General features: G+C 39.1%; 1 long non-coding RNA gene across 3 annotated transcripts in view; it reads left to right on the top strand.

Annotated features, from left to right (window-relative positions):
• LOC138067638 (uncharacterized) overlaps positions 1–19,220 on the top strand; it is a 40,471-nt gene extending 21,251 nt beyond the window's left edge. For 2 of the 3 annotated variants that reach the window (XR_011141886.1, XR_011141888.1), the window contains one exon: positions 13,916–19,220. This is a non-coding gene — a long non-coding RNA (uncharacterized lncRNA). Of the gene's footprint in view, positions 1–1,883; positions 7,570–13,915 lie in introns of those variants that run through there. The other variant, XR_011141887.1, reaches the window with a different exon arrangement.
• Positions 19,221–19,752: the final 532 nt, after the last annotated feature.

Here is a 19,752-nt window from a genome sequence, read left to right as displayed (position 1 = left end):
CATTCTCGTGAAGAGCATCTCACTATGATTTATACCTACAATCACAATTCTTAAAGCTGATGACCTCCAGAGTTTAAATTCTGAACTCCTCCCAAGCATGAAAGTGTGATTTACTATTCAAAACAATAAAATTATATCAGTTTCACTGGAGAAGAGTTGCATGGATCCTGAAAAAAAACACTAGGCAGAAATTAACAACCTTTTGGTGAACTTAGCTTGAGTTTGAGGTTTTAAAATATAGAAAGCGCATGTGGTGTGCACGTGACTAATAATAATCATTTTACAAGTTTAGTCATATTGTCTCAACCCATGGATCTTCTCTGAGAAAAATCATTGTTCCAAAGACTGTAATTATTTTTCATTTTGGGGATTTTTTCAGCAAAGCTATTTGGATGGCTTGTATTCAGCAGCAGAATTCATTTTGAACAATAGGGAGGTAATGGAGCAAAAGATGTATAAGGTAAAAACATGATGAACATATGTACCCCTCTGATGCATGCCAAACTTAATTAAAAATGAGACCCTAATTTGCTGTGGGATCTAGACAGTGGACTGATTTGTCCAGATGTTTTTAAACTAAGCAAAATATGTTCTCCACTGCAAGTCCGTATTTGCAGACTCTGGGAAACCACTGTCCAACTGCTATGCCTACTCAGTTCCTTTTAAACAGCAATATCCTCATTGTTAAGGGTATAGTTTCTAAATTCCAAATACAACTGAGGCCTTCTGAGGATTGCTCATTTTACAATAGACAGATTCAATGTAAAACAATGAACAGAAATCTTAATAAACCCCTCTGAGAAAATCTTACTCAGTGTTTTACATCCTTTGGGCACCCCCACTGCCAAACAGGAGAGAGAGGCCTAACTGATCAAAAGTTTTGCACTTGCTAACACAATCAACCTAATATTTAACACATTTAGTTATTTCATTTATTAAAAAGCACAAGATAGACATATTAAATCCCTCCCCTTTGCTGCAAAAACAATGACTATTTCAGAATGTTAAAATTAGCCATTTCATTTTCCTTTGTGTAATATTGACCTCTTTATATTAGGAACAGTTTCCAAGGATGCAGACTGAGTTCATTAACAGAACTGATGCTGAAAAATACCTGAGGCTTAGCTCATAGGCTCAAAATGAGTATGACAGATCTCATTGCAGATGGGAGTTCCTAATTTAAGACTAAGATCTTGCAATAATTAGAAATGGCTGACGCTGAGACTTCTGATCCTCACCCTAACCAATACTAGTTCCATTATTTCCTTGGATTTTCCACAGCTCTGGGTCCAATGTCCTATGATTTTATCTTTTACTTAGGTTTCAAGCTCTTTAGAAACAACACTATTGTTATGTTCTAGCTTTGTTTAGTACTTAGCAGAAAGAGATATTCTTCCTTGGCTATCTTGTGGGTGATACAATAAAATAAACGATTGGTTTTTTATTTTGGGTGAAAGTCTTCTTGCTGGAAGGAAGTTTCTCTACGTCCCCTTCTGACTAACATCATGGGAAGAGTCTGGATCAAGTCATGATATTTCTGCAACCATAAAGGGAACTGTGAAAACCTGCTAGATTTTAGCTGCCAGAAATATTGTAGACAAGAAACCAGCCTTGATTCAGACAACAGTGACAAGAATAAAAGTACTAAAATTTCTCAGGGTATTAATAAACCTGAAAATTTCTCAATATCTCTGAATATAATCTTCTAACTGACCACATATATTGTTATGGAACCTCACACATAAAAGGACTGATTCACTAATTGTTTTTCTTCACATAGTTCTTATTAACAAACACACTAAATACTTTTCCTGTTATTTTAACCATTATTTAACCCTTTAGAACAGCAAAATTCTATGGTCTATTGTGCTGTTTCCTGGCAGGCCATATATCAGGACTGACAGATAATTGCTTCAGCTGATCTACTATGTACGTAGAAGACTGCAGTAGAGACTTAGCTCAAAAGAACAATGATAGAAGACACCGAAGCACCTGTAATATAGGAGAAGCAGGAAACATTCTCCTAAGGCCACCTGATCCTCTCACCTGACATTTAATAACTTGCTCCAGAGGAACATCATGGCTTATGTCTGATCTTCTGTTAATCGGTCATTTTTTCTGCAAGTACTTGACAAGCAGGGAACAGCGAGCCTTGCTGTGCACATTTCTAACAGTTGAAGGAGTTCCTCTTTGGAAAGCTCATACTGCAGCACCTACATTAGCATCACCAACACTGGACTATCCGCTATCATAAAATGGGGCATACACTTGAACACCGCAATAAGACTTCATTGCTAGGAGAACTTCCTACCCTAAAAAGCTTGGATGAAATCCAGACCATACTGAAGCCAGCTGGAAAGGGAAGAGGGATAGGCTAGGTCACAGTTTCAGGAGCACAGAGTTACTATATAGTTAATAGAGGGAGACAAGCAATTCCTGAAGGCGATTCAGAAGACCTAAGCCAGGACCTAAGTTCAGCTGGGCGCTCTGCCTCAGTCTCAGGAGATACAGGGACATACGCTATGGACAACACCTTGGAATTTCACCACTGGTGTAACAAGACCAGGACGCTGCTTTCAGGGCTTCTCATTGTTCCATGTGACACTGATAGAACACTGCTAGCAACATAAACATAGTTTCTTGAGACATTACAAAATATAATTATTAAATATAAATGAAAAAATAGTTACACACTTAGGGAAAATAAGACTTTGTACAAAGATTGGTTTGGAATAGCTCTGGCCTGGTTTATCATTAACGATACATCTGTATTTAGTATAGGTTACTTTACAGGGGTTTTTTTGGTATTATTCTTATTTGGTACTATTCACAGCTCAGAGTTTTACCTGTAGGCATCATAAGCTTAATGCGAAGGAACATTTTTCCTCACAGTGTAATTATCCTGACAATGACTGTCTCTGAAGAGTGGTTAAGCACAGACATGGAATATGGCCTGTCCTCTAATGATGGAAAATAGTTTCCATGTGTCAGTTCTGGCATTCCAGATAGGCAACACAGAGCTAGTGCCATTGACTGATGTTCACTGGATTAATATTAAACTTCTGATTCCTGTGTAATTAATGACTATTTGAATAGCTTTTAATGACTAGTTGGATGAGAAGTGGGGAGATCTAATTCTTTGTAAATTCTGCCCATCTCTTTCTGTTAGATAAATACATTCTCCTTTGCAAATAATGGGAAAAGACCTTACTGGATTTTTTCACATAATAATTATCAAGACTTACTTTACAAATAATTAGGTTGGCGTCACTCTTGCTGCTATCCTCCAGGCATGTTAGGGCTGAGAACAGACAATGAACTCCTTGCCAGAAGCCACTTAGAAAAGGTACTAAATAATCAAAACTTCCCACTTCAGTGTACTAAAAAGCTGGTGAATAGATTTGGACAATACTGAAATATCCAAGTGTATCTACATCTATATCACGATCTAGGTCTTGAATCAGTTTGATCAGTTTGAATTAGGGCTTGAATCAGTCAGACAAAGAACATATGCTAAAGTGAGGACATACAGTAATTATATTGTACAGTATAAATGCTGAGTGAAAGTACAGGTACAAGGATAATGGAGCCAAAAGACTCTAAATATTGGGCAAGTCAAACACTAAAAAATAAAAATTCAATGCTGCTTGTTAGCTAGCAGTTCTGTAAAGGAGTGTTAGTGAAGCTATGACCTATACTTAGCGTTGTAAGGCAATTTCCTCATGTCTTTTAGAGCTGCAAAAAACCACCTGTCTGACTGTGGCAGTAGGCCAGAAAACAACTGTATGATTTACGCCCACTACTTTCATACAAGCTGTGGGAATGTGACCTTAACCCCCATATTTGCGTACAAAAGATCCTGAGAACCACTTTTTTTTTCTTCCAGAAAAGCACACCCTGAATGAAATATTTAATACGCTTCCTGCCCTACGCACTCTAAGTGTCTGAGAGGGATAGTGTCTCTTTAAGAAAACCACTACAGCTTTTCATGCAACTGAAGAGATGCTGAGTCAAGGATTTCTGTGCTACGATGAGAGGCTAATTGTACAGAGTCAGCTCTATAAAGGTAGTTAGATACCTAGCTGGTGAATTCAGTCGTTCTGTAGTTCTGACAGCTCTAGGGATGAAGCTGCCAGCAGTGCAGCAACGACATGACGTCTAAATATTACTGAGACTAATTGATAGCAAGTCTGGAAAGAAACTACAGAGGTCACTTTGATCGGTAATAGGGTCTTAGCTTCCTTCTGGAGGATTTCCTTCCTAGCAGTAGCTCTAACAAACACACTTAGCATTTCATCGAGACAGGACAGAGTTCCCTTACCGACGTGGCAGCTCCTGACTGTGCCCATTTTATTTGGTTTAAATACTCTCGAAATGTATTTACAACCTCTAAAACTGACTTCAGTTGGTATTCAGTTTTCATTTGTACAAGAAAAATAATGCATTCTTGGAAAGGTGGGATTTGTTAGACTGCTTGGCTGCAGCAACGAATAGTTTATGGGTTCAAGTCAAACTCATGCAGGCCTGCAGAAAAGACAGAAGACATTTTACAGGCCAAAACTTGCTTCCCTACTTGACAGCATTGCTCCTCAATTTTTCTGACTGAAGTCTGCTACCAGTCACCAGTTTTGAACACACTATTGTAAGAGATAAGTCCTTCCTTTGAACTGCTTGTGAGCAACGTCTTTCTATACTTTCATCGGGCCTAATGACAGGAGCCTCTTTAACCCCTTGGGATCCTGGAAATGTGTTAAGATTTGCATCCCAGGTCCACTAGTTAACTTTGCAAAGTTACTTTCTCATACTGCTTGTTCATGCAGCTAAATGAGGACAATTTTTTATTTGGAGAAGTCTTTGTACCCTTTCTCATTTGTGGATTGACAACTACTGCAAAAAAAGAAGTACCTCAGAACCATTTTTTATCAGATATAAAGCTACATAGACCTTATTCATTGCGAGCAGACACAGCACACAGGACGGTTTAGACCATCTCCAGTTGTCCTCACCATTTCTCAACAGTTTCGACTATGGCATTTTATCTGCTTTTATCTCCTCTGATTTTCCACTCAGAATATTTTGTTAGCTCATTTTACTCCCAGTACCATGTGTGTTCAGTAATCATTCAGAGTCAGATTGTGTTTCATTCAACGCCTGTGCCCTAACCCAACAGCACTGCTAAGCTCAAGCTCCCATCTTAACATAACAACTGGTTCCAGCTGGCTCCTGCTAGAGACCCTTAAAGGTACACTTTGCCTACAGGAGCTGACTGGTTGCAAGTATGGTGCACCCCCAAATGACATGCAGCTGTTCATTTGCACAGCTCAGCTCTGGAAGGCACGTCGATACTGATTCTCAGGAGTAACAAATATCTCCAGTACTTGCTGTCAGCAGCGTAACACTGCTGCATTGTTCTTACCAAGCAATTAATAAGCCTGTAACTTACAAATCTTATTAGTATCAGATAAGCTAGATACTGTTACAGGGAAAGGAAGAGAGAGTTTTACCACCTTCTGTTAGGTTACTAAAATGAGTCTGACTTTATTCAGTCAGATAAACCAGGGTGCTTCATGGGTGCCACGTTTCAGTACAATCAGACTTTAAAAGGCTATATATATACTTGCTATATATACCTTACCTTCCATTCTCTCCCTTCCCTCAGTCCTATGCAGGTCAGCGGTCAAATAAAATATTATAATCCTATGTGATAATATGACTTTTTTTTCTGTTTTCTATTTGTGTGCCTGCATGCAGCACGGAAAGTTATTTCATCCAGTCCCAGATGGTTGTATATCGTATTTTCTCCTGAAAGGGCATTAGTTTGCCTCTTTTAGCCCTTTGCATACCAGGTATAAAGATTTCACAGGACAAGTTCAGATTGCTGTGAAGAAGCTCAAGGTTACTTCTCTGCTGACAGAGGGACTTGGGTGGGGGAAATGAGAGCTGCTATAAGGCATATCTTATCAGGAACGGGCTTCACCAGTTAGAAACAGCCATTATGCCAAAAATGACATGAGGGTGGGAGACGGGGATATCTGTCACATCCCCCAACTTGGCTTTCTCTTTTAATGTGTTTTTGGCCAGCTGTCAGGGTCACATCTCACATGACAACGCCGATGTTCCTCTTCCGTTGGGAACACTGGGAGTTTCTTACTCTCTCCCACTGGTTTCTGCTCATGAACTGCATTTCTTTGGGGCTTTTTTGTTTATTTTAATCAGCAGGTCTTCTAGCTGACAAAGATTTTTCAAGCAAGAGGCAATCCCTCTTTCCTCCACATGGCAGTTGTCCCTAGAATCTGATTATAGCCTAGGTTGCCCACCTAGAGCCTCCTGAGAAATACTTGTCATGCGGAGGGTTTTTCCTCACTGGTGGTTCTCTGGCTATGGTTTAGCAAGTGTCACTTCTTCTCAGAAAGAAAACCATAGACAACAATTGGAACCTTTATTCTAGCAATTCGTACCTACAGGTTATAATAGTGCTTTATTGCTGGGAAAATTTAGGTAAGTAAGTTTGCAATGATGATACCCATGGATGGGAAAGGAAGAAGACATACAGAAAAACACAAGACTTTAGAGTTTGATAAAAATTCCTCCGCACTTTTTTGTAATTATTAAAATCCTGTAAAATGGAAAAAGGGGAGAAAGAGGGAGAAATATGATACAAAGGGACATTCCTAATATTTATAGAATCTTGGGCTTCCTTTTATTTATGTTTTATGCTCATAGCATTAGATCTTCATTAAATTGCATAGAATTGTTATGACGGTCAGGTCATATGTTATCGTTGTAGGCAGAGGTACTTGAGCAACAGTTTGTGTTTATAACTAGTAGATATGTTGTTATAGTAAGATACATGATGAAAATGTAACTGAAATGTTTTTTTCTTTATAAACACATCTCCAGTGCTAGGGATCTAACTCTATACCTTAAGTTCTAAGTAAATCTTTGCCATTCCAAAGATCAAGCATTTAATACTCACAAACTGCCTTTCAAAATATTAGCGTTAGTAGTTAAGTACATAGTTTTCAGCAATTCATAGAATTTCACACAAATCTCTTGAGTTTTTTCAAATCTCCTTTTTTGATGTTCACAATCAAGATGGTTCTTGTTGGTCTGCTTTTCTTACTAATTCTGTGCAATGAGCTTGATCTTTCTAACTCACTCTGACTAAGGTGGGGAGAGAACTGCCTGGGATGTTAAGCAACAAATAGTTAATACAACAGTTTTATCTCACAGGACTCCTTAGAATGTTGTTATGTATTGCAAATGGGCTAGCCCTGTTTCTGCAAGGCCACATGTTTAAGAAACATTTTCTTTAGTCTATCAGTCACAGGTAGGACTCTCAACTTCTGTTGCAAAACTGCATTTAATGAAACACAGACAATATCCTTGAGGCAACGCATGCTTAATAAGCACGCTAAGAGTAATTGAAAATTGTGAAGAACACTCTAGAAAGCACTGTGGAGAATATACCCATCTTCAGCTAACAAGTAATAGGAATATACCACTAACATATACAATATCTAAAAGAGTATGGCAATCTGAAAACAGAAATTGCTTGATCAGTATAAAAAGTACTAGCATGGTCCTTGGTTTTTGTACTGAACTGCAACATAGTCTTCTATAGTGCACATACTTTGTAAAAATGATTTCTTTTTACCATCATTACAGTACAAAGTACATCCTACAAGTACAGTGATGCACATAACTTGTACATGCCTCAGCAAATCTTGAATTCATATTTCAGCTCTAATACTCTGTTTTGCACTGAAGTAATCACTGAATTCCACACTAAAATGTTAGGCTATCTCTAAGCTAAAGAAAAGCTAGGGAAATTATTCACAAATGTTTGCATGAATTCTAAATCCTGTTTCTGTTCAAAAGTGTTCACACCCCTTTTGGTGATTAATCTATGAACATTTGTGCTAACGAACATCTGCCCACACAAATGTTTGGCTGTTCACTAAGTGCAAATTATTTTATTTGCAAATAAGGTATTCGGACCCTAATAGGGCACTCACCATCCGCCAGTCAAAGAGTAGGAACAATGCCATGTGGTTTCAGTTACTAGTCTTATATTGTGAATTGTGATTAGTCAAAGAGATAGTGGAATTAACAGGTCTGGAATACCACATGAGTAGAAATATGTTCTGGCTGGGTGTTTGGCACTCCAAATAACTAAACAACTAAAAACAAAAAAAGTTGTTGTGAAACTGGAAAAGAGTTACATTAATTAGATTAAAATATTTCTGTAAATAGTACAACGTGTTATAGCTGTACTGCTATAGCCTGGTTTCAGCCAGGTCTGAAATCTAATCGCCTGAAGTTTTAGAAGAGAACATAAGAAAAAAGAGCAAGCATATACCTCTTGCAATATATGTACAAGTAAGGGATTGAAGAGTTTATACAACCATGTACACATAAGAGTTTTAACTCGCAGGCACTCAGGCACACTACTGAAACTCTGAACCAGATTTTCCAAGCTATAAATGGTTATTAATGGGTTCACAAAGGCAGCCAAAAGCCAACATGCATTCTGCAGCTTTTGGTCTGGGAACTGGACTGGAAATTTTATGAAAGCCGATTTCTAGTTTTTTTCAAGGTTGGCAATATCACAGAACTATTCTCCTAGCTATTGATTTTTTCAGGTGGCACGCTTAGATCTTTAACAGGCAGCTTTAGGAAAGTGCTCTCTTCATCCACAGTTAGGACAACTGTAGCAAGAGTATTTCTCTTTCCCCTTACCAGAAACATACAGCAAACTTGATTCTTGCAAATTCTTGCTTCAATCAAGAAGAGAAAGAAGTGGAGCCACGAATTTCTCCTTAAACCAGTGGTAATTGCTATTTTATTTGCCATCCCTGCCTGAGGAGGATGTCTTTTGGGATGCAACATTTAAGAACTCTCCTGCAGGCCTTGGTTACCTTAAAAGATCAGCATAAAAGAACACCATTGCAATGAAAAGAAACTGTGGTCTAGTCTGTCCTAGTGATGTGTCTCAACTACATGTGGTGGCTTAGACGAAACATTGAAAACCTGTAATGTGGATAGAACAAACGTTGATTTGCTTTGGGGAGGTGCAACTGCTTAAAATGGAAGCTCTCACCCATTTAAATACAGTTCTCTTGATAATTTGTATTATAGCATGGGCTGGGAACCCTTCTACACACAAATACCTAGCAAAAATTTGTCATAGTCCCCAAGGAGCTTGAGATCTCAGTTTTTATCCAATAGCATTCAAAAAAAACATAGGCTTACAGGGAACCAGCAAAACAGCATGGTCACGATTGGTCACGATTCCAGCCCAGGGTCTCAGGAAACCAGCTAACTCCCTGCTTTCAAATTTTTGGTAGTCTTGGCAACAAAGGAGGGTTTTAAGGAACAATTTTTAAAGGGGTGTTGGTTGACAGAGCCTCCAAGATTTTCCACCACTCAGTGGTGAATATTTATTTGAATGCAACAGGATAAGACTTATGCAAGCAAACCAGCAGCTGGTGATTCCATATATATTTGTGGGAAAACATCAAGTTGAAACCTCTTTTGGATTCCTTTGGAGGCTTGCTTTTGGATTGTTTTGAATAAATGCGTGTTCACTCTAATCCATTGAAAATGACCCTGTATAGCGGACGTTTTAGTTTCAATGACTTGACATCTTTGGAGAAAAAGTTATCTTTTTCGTCAGCATTTCACAACAGAATTTTCAGCTGTAATTTTGAGCTTATGGGACATTCTGTAAGTGCACAAAATAAACAGCAATTTAAAAACTTATGATTTTCAGTGACCAGCTGCCAGGCAATAAATTCCTCTTTTTCCTGAGACATGTCAGATTTCTACAAATTTACAGTCTCAAACAGTTGCCCTTACATTTACTGTAGCACTGTTTAATTGCATTCTTGATTGATTTCAGATGTCAAGAAAGGTCGGCCTTAATCAGTACTTAGATGGGCAAACTCCCAAGAAACCTGATACAGTGCATGTTATAGAGACGTTGATCCAGCGTACATGACTTGTTTGCCAGGGCTGCCTCTCAGAAAGGGCTGATAAGTAGAATTTTCCACTCCATGATCTTGACTGCTTGTCATCTTTACTGTTCCTGTAATAGCTATACTGTTCTTTGTAAAAGCTAGCTTTCATACTTTCATCAAATTCCAGGGAGAAATTACAGCAGGGCTAATGGTGTTTGTGCTGAAGCAGTTAAACTGACTTCAGTGGAAGCAGACTGAAGTATATGATAAAAACCTCATATTTTCTGTGCAGTTTCATTTTGATAGATAATCTTTAATTTTTGTCCTGACATACTGGATAGTGTTATGCCCCTTTAAATGGCTTCCCTCTTCTACCCTGGAGGCAGTGGTAATTCTGGGGTAGATTAAGTTGTCTCTTTGCCATATATTGCGTAACATGTGTTTATGTCACTGAACAAGAAGTTCTAGGTTACACCATCACTACTTACATTGCTGGGATATTGACATAATATTCTCCAAGTCTTCAGTAGTGCTATTTCAGTAGTGCTAGAAAAGCACAAACAGAAGCCAGGAGAAAGCAAAGGGCTGCCAAAGGAAGGTGTGTGCTGCCAAGAGACCTGTGCTGTGAGGAGTTTCTTGTCTCTGCCAGAAATGGGGGTCTAGCCTGCAAATGCTTTAGGGTTAGGGTTAGGGTTGAGAGAAAGACAAAGCCTAGAGGCACCTTTGGACTGCCTCTGGAAAGGAGCTGCCAAAGGAAGGTGTGTGCTGCCGAGAGACCTGTGCTGTGAATAAAATAGAATAGAATGTGGCTTTTTGTGGGAGTTTATGTACCTGGTAATGAAGGCATAACACAGGAAGCTCTGGGTGCTGCAGTCGAAGGGAAGAGGGGTTGCATATTTCTATTTAACTTTTCATTTCTAATCTGCTCTGAAACAGCCTTTAATATAAATGAAAATAGTGTTGAAGCTATGGTTCTAGGAACATGGCTCAAATAGAGGATTATCGTGGAGGGACTGATCACCGCAGTTAATTAGGAAATGGAAAGATAACCTGCAACTTAGATGATTTGCATGAGCACTGTGGCATGGGATTTGTTTAACTGTGTACAACAGAATAGGTACTAGCAAATAAATAAATAACTGAGAAACTTTGTTTGGAAATAATTTCTATATTGCAATAATAGTAAACCATTAATTATAGAGAGCTTAACATATGCAGCATTAGAAAGTTGGCTCAGGATAACGTGTCGTCTATCATCTCGATGATTACATTCTGCTAATCTGAAGAAGTAAGGTGCGTGAAGGACTGTAGCAGTTCTGCAAAATCTAGAGAAAACCTGCAACTCTGTCTAATACGTGAGATCTGCCTGGGACCCAGAAGGTAACACTGAAGTGCATTTTTCAGTACCTCACATACCCTTAAAGGCTTATCCGGTCACTTGAGTATCAGTGTGAAGCTTGTATTCAAAATGACATAGAATATGGAAAATAAATCAGCTGAATACGCTCTAGTTTAGTCAAAAAACCTATTAAACACTCAGTGCATTGAAGAGGTTTCCCTCCTGTTTCCTAAGGGTGATTCAACAACCTGCGTAACTCAGCAATGCTTCCAAGTACAGTGGTCAGCTCCTGGCTTGAAATATATCTGAAGTCAGGCACCACTCTCCAGATTCAAGTGTCTCCTTCTGAAAATCCGTAGTGATCCCAGCTGAGGTAACTCCTACAGTGATCTGTTTCTGTGAAGTGCTGTGTTTTGTAGCGGGCAGACTTCTGGATTTTAACGAGGAAGAACATGTACTTGTGAATTCACTGTTTCCAGCCTCCCAACCATCTCCCATAAGAGGAGAGTGGAATCTTCCTCAGAATTACCAGCTTAAATATTACAATATCATAAATCAAGTTAAAAAAATCAGCTTAGAAAATATGCGTTTAAAAAAATTGAACACTGTTCTTTATTTCTATTTTTTTAAGGTCTTATGTAAGGTCAGATTTAAATATTTTCGTACTCATAACAAGATAAGAATTGATAACCCCATGCCTCCAGTACTACAGGCTTGAACAACATACAGATCACCACACGTCTTACTTTGATTGCAAAAAACAGTAATCTCACTGCACTGATTTCTGTGCAACTGCTTGTAGGAAATACTGCCCTACTTCTGAAAGGGTATAGTCTTTTCAGACTTTTCAATTTAGTTTCTTTTAAAAATCTAATTATAAAACATTAAATACACCTAAGAAGTTGCTTTAAGAAGCCAGCAGGAAGAACCAGGTATAAAATAATGCAGACCATGAAGGCCAAAGCAATCTTGAATACAAGTCTTGATACAAGAGTTGTGTTTTGCCTGTCTTGTCTTAGTACTTGGCTGAAAACAAACTGTACTATCAGTACATGTGCTAAGCAAAGTCGGTTTCAAAATGTAACATGCAATGAAAATCAATTTTTTTACACATACATAACTCTTTAAAAAAGCCTCTTTTCTATGTTTTGACAATATGTGAATAATCATACAGCTCCTGGAGTGGTTAAAGACCAATTAGTTTAATTTTTTGCCATTCAAAGTATGTGGCAAAAACTTTTTTCCTCATCACCACATTCTCAGTAATTGGTTTTGCTCCTACCACACAAAGCTCATACTGATGGTATACCTAGATGTATTAGAGATAAATTCTCCTCTTAGCTTGTTAATATAGGTATTAAGAGATGAGCTAATTTTCACAGTAGTATCAGGAGTAATGCAAAATGTTAAATCTAGTTCTTCACACAACTTGATAAACTGTTGCTGATTTGTATGGGAAAGTAAGAGGATCTAGAACCTCCACAAAGGAACTAACATTTTTCTGAGAGTGCAGGGTAGAGCTAACAAGGACTATACATCCTGAAACGTGCAGGTCATCAGATCAGGCAGCAGTCACATATACTTCCTGTGGACTCAGTGATCCAGTCCAGGTGTGAATTTGCTGATCTAAGACAGTTGTGTCCACACTGTAGACTAGTGCTGCTCTGGCTTGTGCAAACTTTGTCCACACTGTATTTAGCAAAAGTAAAGTCAGGCTGACAAACATCCTTAACTAACAGTAAAGGAAGTTACTGTTAAGTTTCCCAGCAACTACATCAAACTTGCTGAGCAATCATGCTGCCTGCTGTTGCAAGGATCACAGTGTTATATCCACCAAAATCGTGCACATTGCAATAAGTTTGTGGAGCAGTTCCTTAGCCCATATTCTACTGAGGCTACCGGTTCGGGCTGGTGGTGTGGTATGGAGTACATTCCCCAGTTGTCACAGTTACAGGTTGTCTATTCCCTCAATGAGATGGTGAAGAGGATCATGTCAGAGCTGCAGGTCAGAGGAAATAGCAAAAGAAAGATTTATAGAGCCAAGACATTGTGGACAACTTCTGCCGGTCTAATATGTTTGTGCCTTGGGACACATTTGAAATGCATGTGTAAAATGCAGCCAGAATTTCATGTTAATCCAAATGACTCCTTGGAACTAACATCACAAAACTGAGCCAGTGGGGCTGCTCTGCTCATGCTCGTAGAACAGCGACTTCACACAATGTTTTTTCCCAGCCACATCGAGATGTGGTGTCTTCCTGGGACTCAGATAACCACTATACGCCCACAGTGGCTTAGGACTAAGGTTTTGCTTCTCTCCCTAAAGTTGTGCTGCTACTGTCTCGTTATTTGGTGCCTGCCTTGCACAATAGACTTAGCTGATTCTACCTTGTGGCAGTGACCAATGTTCACCTTGTTCTTACGTCCTGGATGTCAGGACTAGAAACAATCTAGTATTAGTCTAACAAAACACATTTCCCAGGTGGCGTTGCGTACTCTTGGTTTTGAACTTCCCAGTTTTCTCGCTCATTGATAAGATTGCTACCCATGTAAATATATTCTGCTCAGAGACCCAATAGCCTAAGAAAACAAGTTTCTGTAATTTCACCTGCAGACTGGCCTATGGTGATGGCTAGAAGACAGGATGGCCTCTCCTATGGTTTGGATTACAAGGTGAGAGATCTCTGGGGAGAGCTCTAGTGCTACTTCTCACACTCCACTGTGCCATGCCTGAGATGGTATTGGTGGCAACCTCCCTGCCATGTACGTCATACGGGTCCAATAAAAGTCTCCATAGCAGCAGTTTTCAACTCCGATGGTAAGTTAGTCTACTTAAAGTAACCTGGTGATGAGGAAAGACGTAGGGAGGTCTAAGATGGGAGGTCTAAGGGATACTTTTGGAAGTCTGAACAATCCTACCTGAGCAGGTGGCTCTTGGTCACTTTTACGCTTTCTTAAGGAGCTTCCCACTTTCCAAGCCCAAGCTTCACTACTAGCAACATGAGAGCTCAGCGGGGATGAGTAGAAGTGTAATGAAAATTTGAGGTTGACCTAACGTGACAGTATAGGTGTAGCCGTGTCTCTAATGTGGTTCACAGCCTCAGCAGAAAATAATTTCATATCAGCCAGCAGTGCTTCATAAGGGGAAAAATAGAGCCTGAAGAGGTACCTAAGGGCCCACAGATTCTTGATGTTGATACAGAGCACTGGGAAAGAATCCAAACAGTCCTCAGTATCCTGATCAGACTGATGATACTTTTTGTCAGAATTGCAGATTGTATAGTTGAGACTAATAATAATGGATGCTCATCAGGAGATGGTAACATTTGTTTTTTCTCCTCCCTTCTTTCTTCTGTCTGAAAATAAGCTGTCACCATTGCAGCTACTATTTATAGGAATTTAGATTAAAGGCTGAGTACTGAACTGTTTCTTTCCTTACCAATGTCTCACTTCAAGTATTGTACCTTCTGCTTTTCATTCAGAATAACTGTAAAGTGACTTGCATACTTTGTGACAAAATTCATCTCTAGCCTCAAGTTGAGGGTTTTTCTGTGTATGTTTGCTTTTAATTGCATTTCTGAATAGGTACAGAGTATTTCAAGTGCCTTGAGTCAAGATGATTGATATTGGCATTGCAAAGACAGATTAGGCAACTCAGTGCTGAGGGGAAAAGGGTATATGTGGACTTCTTTGAAAAATGAGAAGTGGGAATACCTTGGAAGAAATAGGATCTCTGAACAGCAGCATCAAGAAATGGCTTTTGAAGTGAAGACCGCACCTATTAATTCAACACTGGCCATAACTGACTGACTTTTTTTTTTCCTCTGGTTTTGGAAACAAGTGTTGAAGAAATCACATGAACTGAACCCTTGTTGAGGGTATATTTGATCTACTATTCCATTTTTGCAAGGAAAGACTACATTATGGAGTCTGGCACTCCAAGAGGTCACAAAATCTCCTAAAAATGAATCAATGGATTTATTGGCCTGCAGCTACCAATCAGCTCTCCTCAGTGATGCGAATGTGTTGCAGTAGGAATACTTTACATTACCACTGCACTATGAAGAACAAGACTGAAATCTTTATTGCCCCCTTGTCAGGGCAGTTGTGGTAAAGTGAAGTTACCCTCACCAAAACTCAGAAGTGACACACAAGACTCAGTGTGCATTTGAGGAAGTTTCTGTATTTTAATGAAGCAGGTTTGGCTTTTGAGTCTGAACATTGATTAAAACTGTTCTGGATTAATATTTTTCCCATGTGTTTGAATTCCCTGAACCCATCCTAAATTGTGCGTAACACTGTAAAGATCTTAACTTAAAGCAGATACATCCTTCATGCTATACTTGCTACATAGACTGCTATGTAGATGTATAGACCGGGAAGATTTAAGAAGACTCTTAATTGTAACCAGCTTTTGCAAGCTGCTAAATGAATCATTCTCACTAAACAACTTAGATTTTTTTAGCCTCTTGTCATCATATTGTTTCCTCAAACTTACTCATTACTTAAACATATTAGACAAATGTTCTCAAGCAACACATTGTGGATATCAAAGTGATGTTCTGTGCAGATTCTTAAGTGATCACCTTGGCAGCCGCTTACAGGAAAACATTAAATGATGTAAATAACATCTCTTAGGTTTTTTTTCTTCTCTCATCTTCTCACTAGAGGGAGGTGTGTATTCTATGAAGCCACTTGTTTTGTTAGGCTGCATGTCTGACGAATTTGTTTTTGTTTAAGCATTACGGAGGCATATGTTGGTTTGCTTTGTTGCTATCTATTTATGTTAGAGACGTTAAAAAACTCAGTGTGCACTTGAAGCAGTAAATAAAGGTGGTTGTTCCTGGGGGAGATCATTCTATTTCCAGATGAATTCCATAGAAATTTTTATGTCAAGTTGTACTTCTTCAATAGAAAGCAAAGTTGTCAGATATTATCTTCATCTGAGAATCTTGGGGGAAGGAAGGGTGTTTGCTTTTTAATATGTCAAATCGCAAAGAGGGGGACTGAGTCTAAATTTAATAGAAAGTTTATGGGAAGTTTCTGAAATGCTTACAGCTTAAGACTATTGTGCAGTTGCTGTGATCCACAAAAATGGTGAATGAAGGTGCTTAATTATATCTGGTTTGAGAAATCACAGTAATTCTTTTGGTCTCACTAGAGGAGCACTCAAGCACAGGCAGTGAAATTTGATCTGAAGCTGGCTTTCAGCTGACATTTGTGCAAGCAAAATGGAAAGCCTCATAACGTCATGGAGAAGAACGTAGCTAATTCACCTAACGTCTGAGCAACTTTCTGAACCTTTGTTCTTTATTCACCTGGCTGTAATACTGAGCTTGTCTGCATTGCTAAGTACCGTCACCTCTGTGAAAGCCAGAATCTGCAGAAAGTGTCAGCATCTCTTCCCTGCAGCTAATACTTCAGTTACCTTTCACCTAAAGAGAGCTCAGCAGCTACAGAGTGCTATCAACGTGCAGTTTTCTCTCCACAGCTTATGGATTTACTTGAGTCAAAAGGGATAGGCAGGGGAAGAATGAGTGATGTTGAAGAAAACTTTCATAGCATTACTTTATGGGAACCAGCCATATTCATATGTGAACTAACCAACAGACTTCTTTTTTTGAAATTTCCAGTAATACTGCAAGTGACTTCTCAGCAGACAAAAACACACAAATGCCAGCTCTGAAACAGAGGAAATGGTAGGGCTTGTGCCTTTCTGCCTCTGCTGCAACAAACATACAGGGCTTCGACTGTCACATATTCACAGACAAAAAAAACATAGCTGAATGTTTTCATTGCTGTGTTGTTTTCAACAACACAGACCACAAACACCTCACCACTAAATCTTCCCTCCCTAAATGAAAAAAGAGCTTTTTAACATGTTATCTGCTCGCTTTCCAAACTAGCTTTTCCTCCTCTAGAATATCATCACCCTTATTTCATGCTAACTTCAGGTTTTCAATGTAGAGTACAGTACAAACACAGATGATTTATTCCTAATGCTGCAGAAACTACTATAGACACTGCTCAGCTACTGTCCAGCTCAGTTGTGGAGTCATTTTAAGTGATGAGATTGCTATTTCTGGTTGTAAATGTTTACAACATCAGCAGGCCTGGTCTGTGACCCAGCTGGCACACAATCAAAGGTCTGTGAAATGTTATTTTGTTTGAAGATGCTTGTGAAGAACCAAGCTACTATGTTGCCCTAATCTGTCTCTGCCATAGCATCCTCTGCAGAACCTGCCCACAGTCCTCGTGCCAGCCCGCAACGCTGGGTGAGCCCAAGGGCGGGGGACCAGTTCCTCCCAGCATCCAGACTGGCACTCAAGATTACACAGGGACAGGTCTGCTCCGTTCGTTATTTAACTCTGTTGAAAAGTAGTTTATATTAACAGGTGACTAGACAATTTGAAGGCTTTACAGGCCTATTTGTGTGAGAAATATGCTAATAATTCGGATATATTAGTCATTTTAGCCAGTTTCATTTCTGTGAAGCAATCTCATAATCTATTTAAATAAGGACTAGCACAATCATCCAGAAATTCCAGCTTAGTGACGCCAGCTCAAAAATTAACAACAGAACGAAATCTATTTACCATTAAGATATAGGACGGAAACAACTTTTTCTTCTGAAAAAGGCATGGGCTTTTGTTAAAGAAATTATATAGATTTTTTTTGATGCAAACACATGATTTTCAAATATAAATTCTGAGTTTTAATGTAATTGATAGGGCTTTACTGAAATGTACAAGTGAAGAGAACTGTGAAGAATATTGCTTATCTGAAAATCCATTATGTTGTCAAATTTTTAATTCCAGTAGTTTCATCTGAATTTTTCTTTACTGAGACAAACTAACTGCAGTTAGGGGCTATTGCTACTATACTTTCTTACGGTAGCAGAGAAAGATTCAGAGGAAGACTCTGCCTTTCCTCCTGAATCAGAAAACTCCCACCACAACATTCACCAAGAGTTACGTTTAGACAAGAGCTCTGCCTCTCTGTGAGGAAGCTATCTACCATTGCTGCTACCAATATACCAAGAAATATCCACTCCCACAGCAGGCACTGTGACTGACTTGCATTTTTCGACTGTAGGCTGGCTTTCATTAATCAGCTGAAAAACGCAAGGGAGTGGTTAGTCAGAAAAGAAGCCTTGCCTTACAGCTGTGACAGTCTGCCACGATTTTATCATGTCCAAACCCCTGGTCACAATTTCTTTCCCTCTATCAAGTATAAACATTTTAGTACTTCCTATGCCAATGTTTCAACTGAATTGACTCAGGCTACTTAAAAACTTTGTTGTTCCTTTCCTCTGATGTATTTTGAAGGAAATGGCATACTTCCAGCACTGGCCCTTCATCTACCTGTGGTTTTTCAACGACAAAGTCATTGAAAACCCCCCTATGACAAAGGGTTAAAAATAACCCTTTCATGGTGTTTTTAATAGCAAATAGAACAACAGTAACCTTGAACTGAAGTATAAGTATTCAATACATATACTTGCCATTCTCAGCACAAGAGGGTTTCCTGGATGCACCCCTTTCCTTCTGATGAAAATGAGAACAGCTTTGGAGTTTGCTTTCTTGGGCAAAATCTAATCTCCTTCACCAAGAGAGCGGTGGCATTGCTCTGAGAACTTACCTCTGCACTCTTTTCTGACTTACAGCATATTTTTAGGTTTCCCACTTACTGTGAGGTTCAGTACCAGCAGGCTCTCGCCAAAAAGCAACTCTAGTGTCAGTGGACCTGTGAGTGTCAAAGGGACTACCTGTCAGTAGAAAGATGAAACATTCTGCTTGGGCTCTAATTAGAGCATTCTCAGCATCAGCTTGCTTGTTCCACATTGTTGCTGAGGAAACCTCTGAAAATAATACATTTTAATAATACTTTGTAAGTAGCATACACAGTTGTAACATGATTTTTAGTGTCTTTTCACTCAAGGTTTGTTACTGCTTCATGCATTTGCTGCCAGTTGATTCAGGAAGGATGAGGCATAAATGAAAACTTTCTCAAGACGATTTTATTTCCATCTGAAAAACAACCTTCCAAAAACATGCAAGTGAGCCCTGATGATGTGGCAAACCCACTGAGAAGCTCAGCTGGAGCTTTTTATGGAGGAATTTTACAGCCTGAGAATGCCATCTGTGAAAGCCAAATCTCTTCCTTGGACCCCCACATTATTGTACTCCTTTAATTGCACCATCTAGTTCTGTTAATTCTGTCCCTACTCTTCTTCCTCAAGATACCACCTCCAGGGGGCATTAGGAAGAGCCTGCTTATTCCCTCAAACTGTGACAAACTACTGTGCAAAAATAAAAATAAAAATAAAAAAAGAGAAAAGTACTTTGTACCTGTACTCAATCACTGGGGCAAAGATGAGAGGGGGAAAAAAACTCCTTCTGAAATCTTTAGTCGTGACAACACTAGGGCTGGAAAGAGTCTAGTCATCTC

This window comes from Struthio camelus, chromosome 6 (assembly GCF_040807025.1).
Source record: "Struthio camelus isolate bStrCam1 chromosome 6, bStrCam1.hap1, whole genome shotgun sequence".
Classification (NCBI taxonomy): domain Eukaryota; kingdom Metazoa; phylum Chordata; class Aves; order Struthioniformes; family Struthionidae; genus Struthio; species Struthio camelus.
Note: the sequence above shows the minus strand (reverse complement) of the source record. Positions and strands in the feature narration are given on the sequence as shown.